The sequence below is a fragment of the Procambarus clarkii genome, chromosome 7 (genome assembly GCF_040958095.1).
Source record: "Procambarus clarkii isolate CNS0578487 chromosome 7, FALCON_Pclarkii_2.0, whole genome shotgun sequence".
Classification (NCBI taxonomy): domain Eukaryota; kingdom Metazoa; phylum Arthropoda; class Malacostraca; order Decapoda; family Cambaridae; genus Procambarus; species Procambarus clarkii.
The window spans coordinates 53,564,136-53,578,720 of record NC_091156.1 but is presented as its reverse complement, the minus strand read 5'-3'; the positions used below and the strand labels follow the sequence as shown (position 1 = coordinate 53,578,720).

General features: G+C 38.7%; 1 protein-coding gene across 1 annotated transcript in view; it reads right to left on the bottom strand.

Annotated features, from left to right (window-relative positions):
- LOC138358241 (uncharacterized) overlaps positions 1 to 14,585 on the bottom strand; it is a 140,756-nt gene that overhangs the window by 65,649 nt on the left and 60,522 nt on the right. The window lies entirely within an intron of this gene.

Genomic DNA, 14,585 nt, shown 5'->3' with positions numbered 1-14,585 from the left:
CATCCAAACCTGCCTGGCGAGTACATCCTTGCATCGTGGCCATCCAAACCTGCCTAGAGAGTACATCCTTGGATCATGACGATCCAAACCTGCCTAGCGAGTACAACCTTGGATCATGGCCATCCAAACCTGCCTGGCGACTATGTTGTATCCTGATTTTTTTTTTAATTAGTTAGTCTCTCTTCCATATTGGTCTCCGAATGCATGATAAAACTGATGAGCTAGCCAAAGCGTTTGCTCATAAAGAAGGAATTGATTACCATCTTGGACTGCCTTTGAGCAGCCTGAGGGCAGTAATATTCCGGGAACATAAAAAAAATCTTTTAGACTTGAGGCAAAGTGAAATTCACACCAGTTGCTCCATCTATCATTATTCTATTATGCAGGAAGAACCGCACGTCTATGGGTCATCCAATAAGGTAAGAAGACTTCTCGATGTTACCACTGATAGGCTTAGCTCGGCTACAAGTACCTCTGGGAGTTTGAAACATCTGCAGATGTAGATTTAACTAAATGTAAACTCTGTCAGCGGAACTACTCGCAATACTTTTCGTCATTATATAATGGAATGTGAAAAAATCGCGTAGTTCAGAGATAACACCTTGAACGGAGTCCAAGAAATGTCTAAGTACTTCATTCATAATGATGTACTGCCGGGAATCTTAGCGAAATATCCAAAATTTGTTTACTGTAGGGAAAGCATGCCCATGACTGTAAAACTGCCGCCCAGTTGGGTGGGTGTGGAGCAAGACTAGTAACTGTGAGACTCACCATAGATGTAGAGTGCCTTGTATAGTGACCGTTGTGAGCCTCTTGTTGAATCATTTGTGACATAAAATAGAGTATCGATATGTATATGTATTTATGTAAATGTCTGTATATGTATGCACATGTGTATAAAACATTAACAATTGTTTAACTAGCTTCAACAAATTGCCACTTGTTTAGTTAACGAACTATGGGGTTCAGTTCCTGAATCTTTTATTTATTTATTTATGTATTTATTTATTTATTTATATATATACAAGAAAGTACATTGGGGGTTAACAGAGAACATAGAGTTTAAGTTGAAATTACATTCTTGTAAAGTCACTAGCATGCATAGCGTTTCGGGCAAGTCCTTAAACTAACCTTAGAGCAATAGATCCTTAAACTAACAGATAATTTTTAGAGAACTAACAGTAAAATTGACAAATAATGTTTAAAGGTACTTTACAGCTTTACTTTACAAGTACAGATGATTTTAAGTAGAATAATAACAGTAAAATTGAGAGAAAGAAAGTTACAGTTACATTGCAAGAATTTTTGACACAAAAGCAGATTAGAATAATACACAATAATAACAATACACAATAATGAACAAGGATTATTAGGTACAATTAGGAAAACATCTCAGGGTTATACATTGGTTCACTGAAGCACAATATGAGGATCATAACAAGAAATAATGCAGTAGAATATGTACTCAATACAATAACCCTGATATCAGATGATCTAAGATCACAATGGTAAAAAATATGCCTTAGGTACAAAGAATGGGGGATTGGGTAGCTCTAGAAACAGAGCGACGATAAAGCTCAAGGTAGAAGACTATGAAGATGAAATTAGGTACTTTTTGGTTTTATTTTTGAATAAGGCAAAAGTTGGACAGCTTTTCAATTCATTAGGGAGTGAGTTCCATAGTCTAGGTCCCTATATTTGCATAGAGTGTTTACACAGATTTAGTTTGACTCTGGGGATATCAAAGATATATTTATGTCTGGTGGGGTGATTATGTGTTCTATTACATCTGTCCAGGAAGAGTTTCAGAACATGGTTTGCACTTAAAAAAAGGGTTTTATAAATGTAATTGACACAAGAGAATGTATGGAGTGAATTTATGTTTAGCATGTTTAGGTATTTAAACAGGGGAACTGTGTGTTGTCTGAAAGCAGAGTTTGTTATTATCCTGAGAGCAGATTTCTGCTGGGTGGTGATGGGCTTGAGATAGTTTGCAGAGGTTGATCCCCAAGCACAGATACCATAAGTAAGATAGGGATAGATAAGTGCATAATAGAGTGAGAGGAGAGCAGAGTAGGGTACATAATATCTAATCTTAGAGAATATACCAACAGTTTTAGAAACCTATTTAGTTATGTGTTGTATGTGGGTGCTGAAGATGAGTCTCTTGTCTAGGTATAGACAAGAGAAAATTCATAACATAAATTCATTCTAGAAACAAGGGAGTTAAGCTTTAGGCTGCACAATGAAACTGCTATAAACAATTTTATAACTGCTGCTGATAATGTCAACTGGGAGTCCGAGTTAGGTAACATAGGGGACATCAACCTAGCAGTGCAATCTTTTCTACAAACAACTCTTAGCCTTTATAACACCCACTGTCCTAGGCTTACAAAACAAGTCACAAGCAAAAGGCTTAACAATCCTTGGCTTACAAAGGGAATACTGAAATCCATTAACAAAAAACACGACCCTGAGAAGAAGTATAGGTTAGGAATTGTCTCCAAAGAATTCTCAAAGAATTACTCATTATTGCTATCTAAGATAATTAGACGAGCCAAAACTAAATACTACGAAGATAAATTTACTCAAATAAAGAGCAACATTAAACAAACTTGGAGCACAATTTCACAAATATTGGGATCAAAGAAATCATTAAATAACAAACCGACTCTCCTGTCTAATAACGATGGTCAGCTTTCAGCCTCTGATTCTGCTATTGAGTTCAATAGGTTCTTCTCTTCCATTGGTTCGTCCCTTGCAAATGATATTCCATCTTCCAGTACTGACAATAAGGACTATCTTACAGGTAACTATCCACAGTCACTGTACCTAAAGCCTATTAACTCCACTGACGTCAATGAGATAATCCTTTCCCTTAAAACCAAGTCTGGTGCCCTTGAGGAGATACCAACTTTAATTTACAAAAAAGCCTCCAGATCTTTAGCCCCTGCCATTGCTTTGCTCTTCAACAAGTCACTTGAACTCCAAACCTTTCCAGATATTCTAAAAAAAGCGAGAGTAACGCCTGTCCACAAATGTGGTGACCCCACAGATGTTAACAACTACAGACCTATATCAATCCTGCCAAACTTGTCAAAAAATTTTGAAAAACTTATATATAAGCAGCTTTACTCATATCTAGCCAAACTCAATATACTTAGCCCTTGCCAATATGGCTTCAGACCCAAAAAAAGCACTAACGATGCACTTATTAGTATGCTTAACTCGATTCATACAGCTCTTGATAAAAAGGAGTTCCCTGTTGGGTTATTTGTGGACCTGCGTAAAGCTTTTGATACTGTCAACCACCATAACCTTCTTCTTAAATTACATCATTATGGAGTCAGAGGACACTCCCTACAATACCTCGAGTCTTACCTTACTGACAGGCTCCAATATGTTTCTGTGAATAATACAATTTCTCCCACCCTACCCATCAACATTGGTGTTCCTCAGGGCAGCATACTTGGCCCTCTCCTCTTTCTCATCTACATTAATGACCTTCCAAATGCCTCCCAACACCTCAAACCAATTCTATTTGCTGACGACACAACCTTCATTTACTCCAGTCCTGACCCTCTTACTCTAAATGCCACAGTAAATACTGAGCTAAATAAAGTCCATCTTTGGCTAACTGCCAACAAACTCACCCTTAACATTGACAAAACTTTCTATATTCTGTTTGGCAATAAATCCTCTAGTCATATAAATCTCAAAATAAACAATACCCAAATTTGTAACAAATTAGATGGCAAATTCCTTGGCATTCTCATTGACCACAAGCTGAATTTCCAGGGACACATTCTAAATATATCAAAAAAAGTTTCAAAAACTGTGGGCATTCTTTCTAAGATCAGATATTATGTACCACGCCCTGCCCTGGTGACTCTCTATTACTCCCTTATCTATCCTTATCTCAACTATGGTATTTGTGCTTGGGGTTCTACTACCCAAAATCACTTACGTCCTCTAATTACCCAACACAAAGCTGCTATTAGAACAATATCCAACTCTGGCCCCAGACATCACTCGGTACCCCTACTCAAATCTCTGAATATGTTAGATATTAAGTCACTGCACATTCTCTCATGTGTATTATACATATATAAAACGCTAAACTATAATGCCAATCCTGATCTTAAAAGCTTCATAGAAGGTTGTAACAGAACCCATGAGCACCACACCAGAAATAAATACAGTTTTGATATTCCTAGAGTACGTCTTAATCAAACTAGAAATGCTCTGCAAATCAAGGGGCCCAGAATGTGGAATGACCTTCCCAACCATGTTAAAGACTGTACCTCTCTCAACCAGTTTAAGATAAAAACTAAACACTACCTAATAAATTCCCTGTAATCTACCTCACTCCTCTATTGTCAACCCATGTCTGTTATTTTCTTTTTTTTTTAATCAACTCTGTTTGTCAACCTATTGTATTTGTGCTGCTTTTTCAGTCATGTTCCCCCTTTTTTTATCTTTATTTGTATTTGTTCTCAACACTTTTTATTCTTTATGCTCAATTAGTATTAAGTTCTAGATATTAATGTTTTTCTTGCCCGAAACGCATTGCGTAATAGTGGCTTTAGGCATTGTATGTACTAGCTCTATCTATATATCAATCCATTAATGTAACATCACTTGTATGTATATACCTTACCTGAATAAACATCTGAATCTGAATCTGTATAGGCCAAGGAACTTTCCATCATTTTTATTGCTAATGTTTACATTATGTATCTGAACCTGAATTGCATTTGTTGATTTGCTTCCAAATAAGATGTAGTAGGTCTTTTCTATGTTTAGTGTGAGTTTCTTGGTTGACATACGTAAGTGGATTTTTTTTTAATTCATTGTTTACAACATTATTTAATAAGAGTGGGTTCAGGGTCAGAGTAAATGAGAGTAGTATCATCAGCAAACAAAACAGGTTTAAGCATGTTAGAGACATTAGGCAGATCATTGATGTATATAAGAAACAGGAAGGGTCCTTGGATGCTGCCTTCCCAGCAAACACAAATCATCTAGGCAACGTTCGCCTATCTCTTCCCATAGGTGTGGGAATGATTTGCATTGAGAATGGTGCAGGAGAGCCTTTGAGAAACTTTTACTCAAAAAATCCAAACACAAAGGTTTCAGTTTAAATTGTTTTTCTACAATTATTTTGTTCCAAATGTAAAACAAATAGTTTTTACATGTTTAAATATAAAATTTATGGTGTTTTTTTGTAAAATTCATTAATAAATTGTGAATGATATATATTGGCTGAGTGAAACCTTTAAAATCCATTTAGTTATAATATGAACAGAAAAAAGTAGTTTTCCAAATTTTCTAAAAATCGCTCTTTTTAACACAATTTGACTCCTTATGCATTCCACTATTTATTTATTTATTTATTTATGCATATACAAGAATGTACATAAGGAATGTGAGGATACAAATATGGTAATTACAGTCTTGTAAAGCCACTAGCACGCGCAGCGTTTCGGGCAGGTCCTTAATCTAAGAAAATTTTAAGGAGGTAAATACTTGCAAAAATTATAGACAAAAAATGATAACAGATTACATGAAATGAAAAAAAGATGAGAGAAAATTGTAGGTACAGTATATTAAAGCACATAGGTAGCTGAGATTGATTGCAATGACAGCTTGAATGGTAGTTGACTAAAAAATTGGTAGGCACAATACAGCAGAAACAATATAAGATTGGTTGCAATGACAGCTTGAATGGTAGTTGACAAAAAATGGTAGTCACAATACAGCATATGGCTAGCACATAAAAGAAGACAGCAATGAACACAATGATAAGGTTGTTTGATATTACATAAAAATTAGGAGATTAGGAGACTATGGAACTCACTCCCTAATGAATTGAAAAGCTGTCCAACTTTTGCCTTATTCAAAAATAAAACTAAACACTATATCATGTTGAAATATATAATTTATGTATTATTCCCTAAAATAATTTATATAAATTATAAAAGTTGCTGGAAAGTGGTGTGAAAGAATCTGAAAACTTTTTGTTGTGTTATATATTGGAATGTTCTTATTAACTATGTCTCAAGTTCACAGTTTATCAAACAAGAAGATTAACATTCGTCAACTCTTAAAATCTTATATGTTATCTTGCTGGTGCAAAATGGGTGAATCTTTAGGAACAGCTAGTATCTATATATGACAAATGGTGTTTTCCCTAACTCAAACAATGTAGGGTTTATTATTCTACACATATTTCTAATGACTCTTAGATGTTTACATTCTCTGAAGTATAATTGTGAAGGCTGTGTCCATCACTCTCAACACAGATTCTTAAACTCCTCTCTGCAGGTTCAACTATATAATTAGTTTCCATTTTGAATCTCCATGGACATTTGTATCCAAAATGAAACCAATGTGGTTTCTTTCAGCGCCTTCAGCCAGCACATTTGCTCATTCATTTCCACAGATTCCAACATGGTAGGGGATTTACAGAAATTTGTATATTCATATTGTTATATATTAAAAATATGAATGCAGTTCAATATGATAAGACAAATACATGAGTTTATGATAAATTCGTTTTCTGTGATATACCATTGATATGCTCTTTTTTTCTTTAAACGGCAGACTAAACTAAAGTGCTCACATCAACAGATTTGATGTATAAATGGTTAACGCTCAACAGAGTTAGTATAAATGTATTAGTATAAATCTTACTTGTCTCATTGTTAATTCACATTCAATGTCAACTTGTGGTTTTGATGTGGCACGTTTGGCCAAGTCATCCGCCACCTCGTTGAGCACTATTCCAACATGAGATGGAACAGTTCAATATGAGTTAGTTAGTTTAGTTCATTTATTATGCACCCCATACCCATCTTGTGGGCGGTAGTGGAAAGGGTTACAGAGGCACATAATGGGCTCAGGGACTGAACCCCACAATTCATTTAGCTAAGCAAGTTACAATCTTGATGAGCTAGTTACAAAATTCAATATAAGTCATCACATCAACAATGGGTTCGAGATCGACCTCAAGTACAGGTTCTAAATTAAGCAACTGACATATGTGGAGAGCTAGTATCAAAATTTATATGTTTGTCCTGCACACCGCCCCCCATCCAGTGGGCAGCGGTCGATAGGTTACAATCACTTAGTTGTTATCTACAGTTAGCAAACTGAGGATATTTGGCTAAAATTTCTGGTAGCAGATCATTTTGAATGAAATATTGACACATCGCTGGAACATTGGTTATAGAATTGTCTCTAAATTCATGTATCTTTTCGCACTCCATCACATAGTGACGGAGGGTGTGCGAATAATTTTGTTGACACAGTTTACATTTGGTCAGGTCTACATCAGCAGATAATGAGAATTCCCAGAGATACTTGTAACCGAGTCTAAGCCGAGCAGTAGTAACATCTAGAAGTCTGCTGATTTTATTGGATGATCCATAGATGTGTGGCTCCTCTTGCATGATAGTATGATGATAGATGGAATTACTGGTGTCAATTTCACTTTGCCTCAGATCTACAAGATCTTGTTGAAGTTCTCGGTGTACTGCTGCTCTCAGATTGGTCATTGACAATCCAAGGTTACACTCAACGGCTCCTTTAAAGGCAGATTCTTTGGCTAACTTATCAGCTCTATCATGCATTCGGAGCCCAACATGAGATGGAGACCACATGAAATGGACTCTGTTACCATCCTTAATAATTTTGTTGTATTTGTGTCTAGCTTCCGACACAAGCATGTTACAGTTATGTCTTAAAGAGTTGAGAGCATTTAAGGATGATTAGGAGTCACTTACAATTAATGTATCAAGTTTTGAGACTTGTTCACATTTCAGTGCAAGGATCAAGGCAAATAGTTCAGTCTGAAAGGTAGAAGCCCAGTTGTTTATACGGACTCCCGACTCAAAGTATAGGCCATCGCCCATTGTCAGTACAACTGCACTTCCAGCTGCACCCGTGGTGCGGTTTAGGGAACCATCAGTGTATATAATTTGAGAGAGAGAATGCTCTGTGGACAGAGCATCAATATGGCTTAAGGCGTTGAGCTTTGCCTCAAGACGAAGCTTGGGCTGATCTCTAATTTGCTTCTTGGGTGGAAAGGGAGGGATTAAAACTGGAAAGGGTGTAACCTCCTACGGTGCAGGAAAGTGCCGTTGTTGTTTCTCTTGGTACAAATCATGAACCCCATATATTCTGAGTTGAGTTCCAGTTTTTGTTATCCATTTGGAACAATGCTGATCTGCAATAAAGAAATTCTGGAGGGCTTCTGTGCAAGGATTAGGATGAGTTAGCCTAAGCATTTTTATACCAATTTGACAGTTAATTTCAGTAACACGATCAAAAACGCTCAGAATATTAAGTTCCTTTCTCATATTAAGTATCTTTTTGGTACGAGGGCACCCAAGGATTATCCTCAAGGCTTCGTTCTGCAATTTTTCAAGCCCTCCAAGCTTTCTTTCAGGCATCAAAACAAGCAGAGGTGCAGCATAATCCACTAAAGATCTGATGTATGCAAAGTACATCATTTTGACAATTCTGACATTGGCACCATAGCCTGTAAGACAAATACATGAGTTTATGATAAATTCGTTTTCTGTGATATAACATTGATATGCTCTTTTTTTTCTTTAAACGGCAGAATAAACTAAATCACATTATCAATGGGTTCGAGATCAACCAGAATTCCAGTTTCTAGGCAGGCGATGAGTACTCACAATAACCTTAAGCGTCAAAACAAAAATGTGTATACTCTTTTTACTCTTTTTATATCCTGAATGGATATAACAAAGGGGATATTAATAGGGTATTAAAATTGTCAACACAAGATAGAACACGAAACAATGGGTATACATTGGATAAGTTTAGATTTAGGAAAGACTTGGGTAAATACTGGGTCAGTAACAGGGTTGTTGATTTGTGGAATTTTTCTTAACTTATAAATTTATCTTTATTTATCTTAAACTGGTTGGGAGAGGTACAGTTTTTAACATAATTGGGAAGGTCATTCCACATTCGAGGTCCCTTGATTTGTAAAGCATTTCTATTTTGACTAAGTCGTACTCTTGGAATATCAAATAGGTATTTGTTTCTGTGTGGTGCTCATGGGATCTGTTACAACCTTCTAGGAAGCTTTTAAGGTCAGGATTGACATTACAGTGCAGTGTTTTATATATATAAAATACACATGAGAGTATGTGCAGGGACTTAATATCTAACATATTCAGAGATTTGAGTAAGGGGTCCATATATACTGCCCGGTTGCCTGAAATGCTATGCCTACTATAGTGGCTTTAGGTATTATATGCACTAGCTCTATCTATAAATCCAACATTATGTTTGTAAATCAACTATGTATGTACTTTCCTGAATAAAATTGACTTTACTGTACACTTATATTCTCTGTGGATTTGTTATCCCCTATCGTTTGGGAGGAAAAAAATGACTAATACGTTCGGCGAATGACTTTGACTTCAACTTCACTTTGACTTCGTTCATGTCATCGTATTTTCTGTAATATATAAAGGTTATAACAATGCAATTATATTATTGTGTGCAAATAAGTTTGAAATTTCATGTACCCTAAAAATAGTAAAATAAAGAATAAGAATAATTAAATAATTGTTGTAGTAAATTGTCACACGTTCATCATACGCAAACGAACACACAGTTTGGAGTGTCAGTACAACAAGACCGCCGCCATTTTAAAACACGGCTTCGAATGTAAGTAATGTTTTTCTCGTACTAACACTGTGTTATACAATAGATTAGGTCTTGAATTCACAAATTTAGTTGTTACATCTGACAGAGTATGTTAGACGGTGTAATGCTGGTCCATGTTGACGTATTTGTGGGCTTGGTTGGTTTAAATGTGGAGGCGAGGCCTGGCAGTGCTGGTGTATGTGGAGGCGAGGCCCGGCAGTGCTGGTGTATGTGGAGGCGAGGCCTGGCTGTGCTAGTGTGTATGTGGAGGCGAGGCCTGGCAGTGCTGGTGTATGTGGAGGCGAGGCCTGGCTGTGCTAGTGTGTATGTGGAGGCGAGGCCTGGCTGTGCTAGTGTGTATGTGGAGGCGAGGCCTGGCTGTGCTGGTGTATGTGGAGGTGAGGCCTGGCTGTGCTAGTGTGTATGTGGAGGCGAGGCCTGGCTGTGCTAGTGTGTATGTGGAGGCGAGGCCTGGCTGTGCTAGTGTGTATGTGGAGGCGAGGCATGGCTGTGCTAGTGTGTATGTGGAGGCGAGGCCTGGCAGTGCTGGTGTATGTGGATGCGAGGCCTGGCTGTGCTAATGTGTATGTGGAGGCGAGGCCTGGCTGTGCTAGTGTGTATGTGGAGGCGAGGCCTGGCTGTGCTGGTGTATGTGGAGGCGAGGCCTGGCTGTGCTAGTGTGTATGTGGAAGCGAGGCCTGGCTGTGCTAGTGTGTATGTGGAGGCAAGGCCTGGCTGTGCTAGTGTGTATGTGGAGGCGAGGCCTGGCTGTGCTGGTGTATGTGGAGGCGAGGCCTGGCTGTGCTAGTGTGTATGTGGAGGCGAGGCCTGGCTGTGCTAGTGTGTATGTGGAGGCGAGGCCTGGCTGTGCTAGTGTGTATGTGGAGGCGAGGCCTGGCTGTGCTGGTGTATGTGGAGGCGAGGCCTGGCTGTGCTAGTGTGTATGTGGAGGCGAGGCCTGGCTGTGCTAGTGTGTATGTGGAGGCGAGGCCTGGCTGTGCTAGTGTGTATGTGGAGGCGAGGCCTGGCTGTGCTAGTGTGTATGTGGAGGCGAGGCCTGGCTGTGCTAGTGTGTATGTGGAGGCGAGGCCTGGCTGTGCTAGTGTGTATGTGGAGGCGAGGCATGTACAACACTCCCCAATAGGAAGAAAACCCACTGGGTTCTAGGCTAGGTTAGGCTTATCTGTAATAATTGAATTAAGCCTAGCAAAGCCTAGAACCTCGTTCAGTAATTTAAAAAATGTTGTAACTTGAAAAATGCCATTCAATACATTAAACAATTTAAATATTTTCAGGCAATCAACACAACCCTCTCATGTTGGTTAACCCTCTCTCATGTTGGTCAATAATTTAATTATTTTTTTATGGAGTAATCTTTGCTGTTGAAATGTAGTCTTTTTGAGACTACATTTCAAATGTGGTGTGTGTGGAGGCGTGTATGTTAGGTATTACCTAACATACATGGTCTAAAATATCTATCTGTGTGAAATAGATTAAATCCATTTATTTGATATTCAGCTAATAGTTCTGTATTTTCTACATTCATCCATGTTTTGGTAAGTGCAATAATATGTATTGTTTCATTGCAGATTAGAGATTCTAGATAGTTCTAGATTTCCGAAGTACTGAAACGCGCGCCATACAGGCTTGGTGGATCTAGGTGCAAGGTAAAATTATTTACATTTACTTGTTTTTTTATTTATATGCATATATATATATATATATATATATATATATATATATATATATATATATATATATATATATATATATATATATATATATATATATATATTATATATGTGTGTATATGTATTTGTATGTATATAAATTTGTGTGTAAATCACGGAAATTTACTTGAGGAAACTGGCAACCAAAAACCAGTAGGCAGTCTACTGTATTTTATCAAACCCTTATTAGAATAATAGATCTTGTAATAATTTTGGAAAAATAGTGGCATTTACTATTTTTAAAAGATTATTAAAAAATTTACCGATATGGTGCATTCGGAAGACAAACCAAATTTTTTCACTTTTGACAATTGAGCACCTACTACATCCAGATTCTAGGGAGGAAAGGAAGGACGATCTTACTGGATCCCATAGCCTCTCCGAGGCACAAACCAGGCTTGTACACAACCCTCCCCCTGCACCCGAGCTATGTCAACAGGCCGTTCTCCCTCTTCGCCCTTACATCATCACACACACAGATCACAATAACGTGATGCATCAAATGAACAAATCCACAAGGGCCGTGATGAGGATTCAAACCTGTGTCCGGGAGCATCCCAGACATTGCCTTAACCCTTAACATGCTCGGGGTCTAATATCCTGCTATCCACACAGGCGCATGTCATTTTGAAAAAAAAAAAATTTTTTTTTTTTTTGCTAATCTGTTAAGTTCTGTTCACTGATCACGGGAAAAATAAAAAAAAAATTCTATTGTACTTACTTTTGTTGCAATAGAGCCGAGAAGCTCTGCGATGACGTCACAATCTGCATGGTCGCTCATGCAGTACACGCCCGGGAGATGTTGCGCGCGGTCCTCAAACAGCCTGAGTTGCCACAAATATATTTTCGCGCTATTTATTTACAATGTCTAAGCGCATTTTATCTAATTTTTTTCACTAATTGTGTTTCAAATACTGTTTGAACATATTTTGTATCAATAATTGTTGCATATTTGAGTATACACAGGCGCACACAAATGTTTTCAATTACGGCAATATAATATGTCATTACAGTCTATTATATTATATGTTCTGCTTATATGTTTACATATTTACACACTCGCACACGCTATACACACTTTGAAGCACACTTAGAAGATTTCTAGACTGTGGTAGTCATTGAAGCAGTCGACAGCACATAATGGGATACCACACGTTTCACACCATGTTTGCACAAGCTTCCGTTTCTTGTCTCTACGTGTCGTTGTTTTACACACCAAGCAATCACGTTGGGCTATTGCACGCTTCATACCAGGTGGCAAATACTTAAGTTTGTGTGCTAGGAAGCCTTCAGTGTGAGCGAGGCGTGGAGTACCAGCATGCTGCAACAGTGGGTTTATGATGGGCCGCTGAATACCTGGGACATCTTTTGCAAACTTTCCTAATAACTGTATTGCAGCATCAAATACAAAGTCACGGAAAGTGGGCTTACGTCCAGTTCTCACAAGGTACATGTTGAAACAGTTCAGCATGCTCATGTCCACAAGATGGAAGAACACTTTTTTCGTCCACCTACATGTCTTCCGCACACACTCTGCAGTGCCAATCATCATGTCTGATTTATCAATCAACCGCATGTTGATATTATAGTCTAAAACACAGTCTGGCTTATATAGTGGTGCGTTTGTTTTATGGCTCACTTTCCCACTGTTCACCATTGTTCCATCATGAATTGTTGTCAACAAGTTCACCTCTCTTTTGTCTTTCCACCGAACTGACAGAATGTTATCACTTTTCCTTCTCTGACACTCACCAACTGCAATGTCGTTGTCAAACACAGGCATTTCCCTTCGTTGTGGCTTTACTGTACCAACCAATCCGGTTCTATTTTCTAGCAAGAACCGAGCTAGCAAGGGACTTGTATAGTAATTATCTGTGTATAAAATGTGTCCCTTGTTCATCCACGGAGCCATGATGGTCTTCACTACACTCCCCGAGAATCCATGTTCGTCGTTACCGGGAATGTCTACATCACTAGCCGAGTACAGAATCATGTGTAACACGTATCCTGTCTCACAATCACAAAGAACAAAAAATTTCAGGCCAAATCGGTTTCGTTTTGAGGGAATGTACTGTTTGAATGGAACACGTCCCTTGAAAAGTATGAGAGATTCATCAACCACCAGCTTCTGTGCTGGTACGTAAAAATCTCTGAATTTTCCAATAACATCGTTCATGTAGTGCCTCACTCGCCACAGTCTATCATCAGGTGTTCGGTCCTGAACACTTCCAAAATGTAGACACCTGAGGAGTATCTGAAACCTGTCTCGTGACATATATTTCCCGAATAAAGGTGTTGGTATTGTCTTGTCCTTGCTCCAATAGTCATTTATTGCATGTTTGTGACAGTGCTTCATCAACAAACAGAGTGCCAAAAACACATACATTTCCGCCACTGTGGTATTTTTCCAACGCTGCAGTCGTGAAAATTCTGTGATTTCCCTCTCAATCAGGTAAGCAGCATGCAGGTTCGTTTGGTGTACAATGTATTCCATGAGTGGTTCATCATAGAATGCTGTAAAATATTCCATCTCAGCCATGTCCTCACCTTGATTAGGGAAAAGGTTTGTAATCCCTACATCTTTATCGTCAAAGTGAGGAATATTAGGAATAAAATCGTCACCATCACTCCACTCAAGTACACCAGGTGTCCTGCGAGATGCAGAGGAAAGACGGCGAGGAAGCGATGCATACCGGCGACCAGGAGCTGAATACCGTCTGCGAGAAGCACGGCGGCTACGTGCACGTGAGGTGGGTGCACGTGAACACGAGGGTCTTGGTCCCTCATGTGGTGCTATGCGGTGGCGCTTGGCTGGGCGAGATGCTGCTGACGCGACAATTTCTCGCCCAGTTACACCACTGGTACCAGCCACAGGCTCAATAAAACTTTGATCTGAGTCACTAAACCCAGAAAAGGAGTCACCTCCCTCTGACTCGTCACCCTCAAACAGAAAATATCCACAGGAACTGTGAGGTCGTGGTAGAATTGGGGTAGAAAATGGGCGAGGAGGCATGGGAGATCGTATAGGCCTCGCCATGGCATGGCGGTCATTCTCACTTTCACTGCTGCTGCTACTATCTCCCGACAACTGTGTATAATCCTCATCGTTGTCTGAATCGTCAAACACACTTTCTTCACCTTCACAGAATAATTCGTGGGCTATTT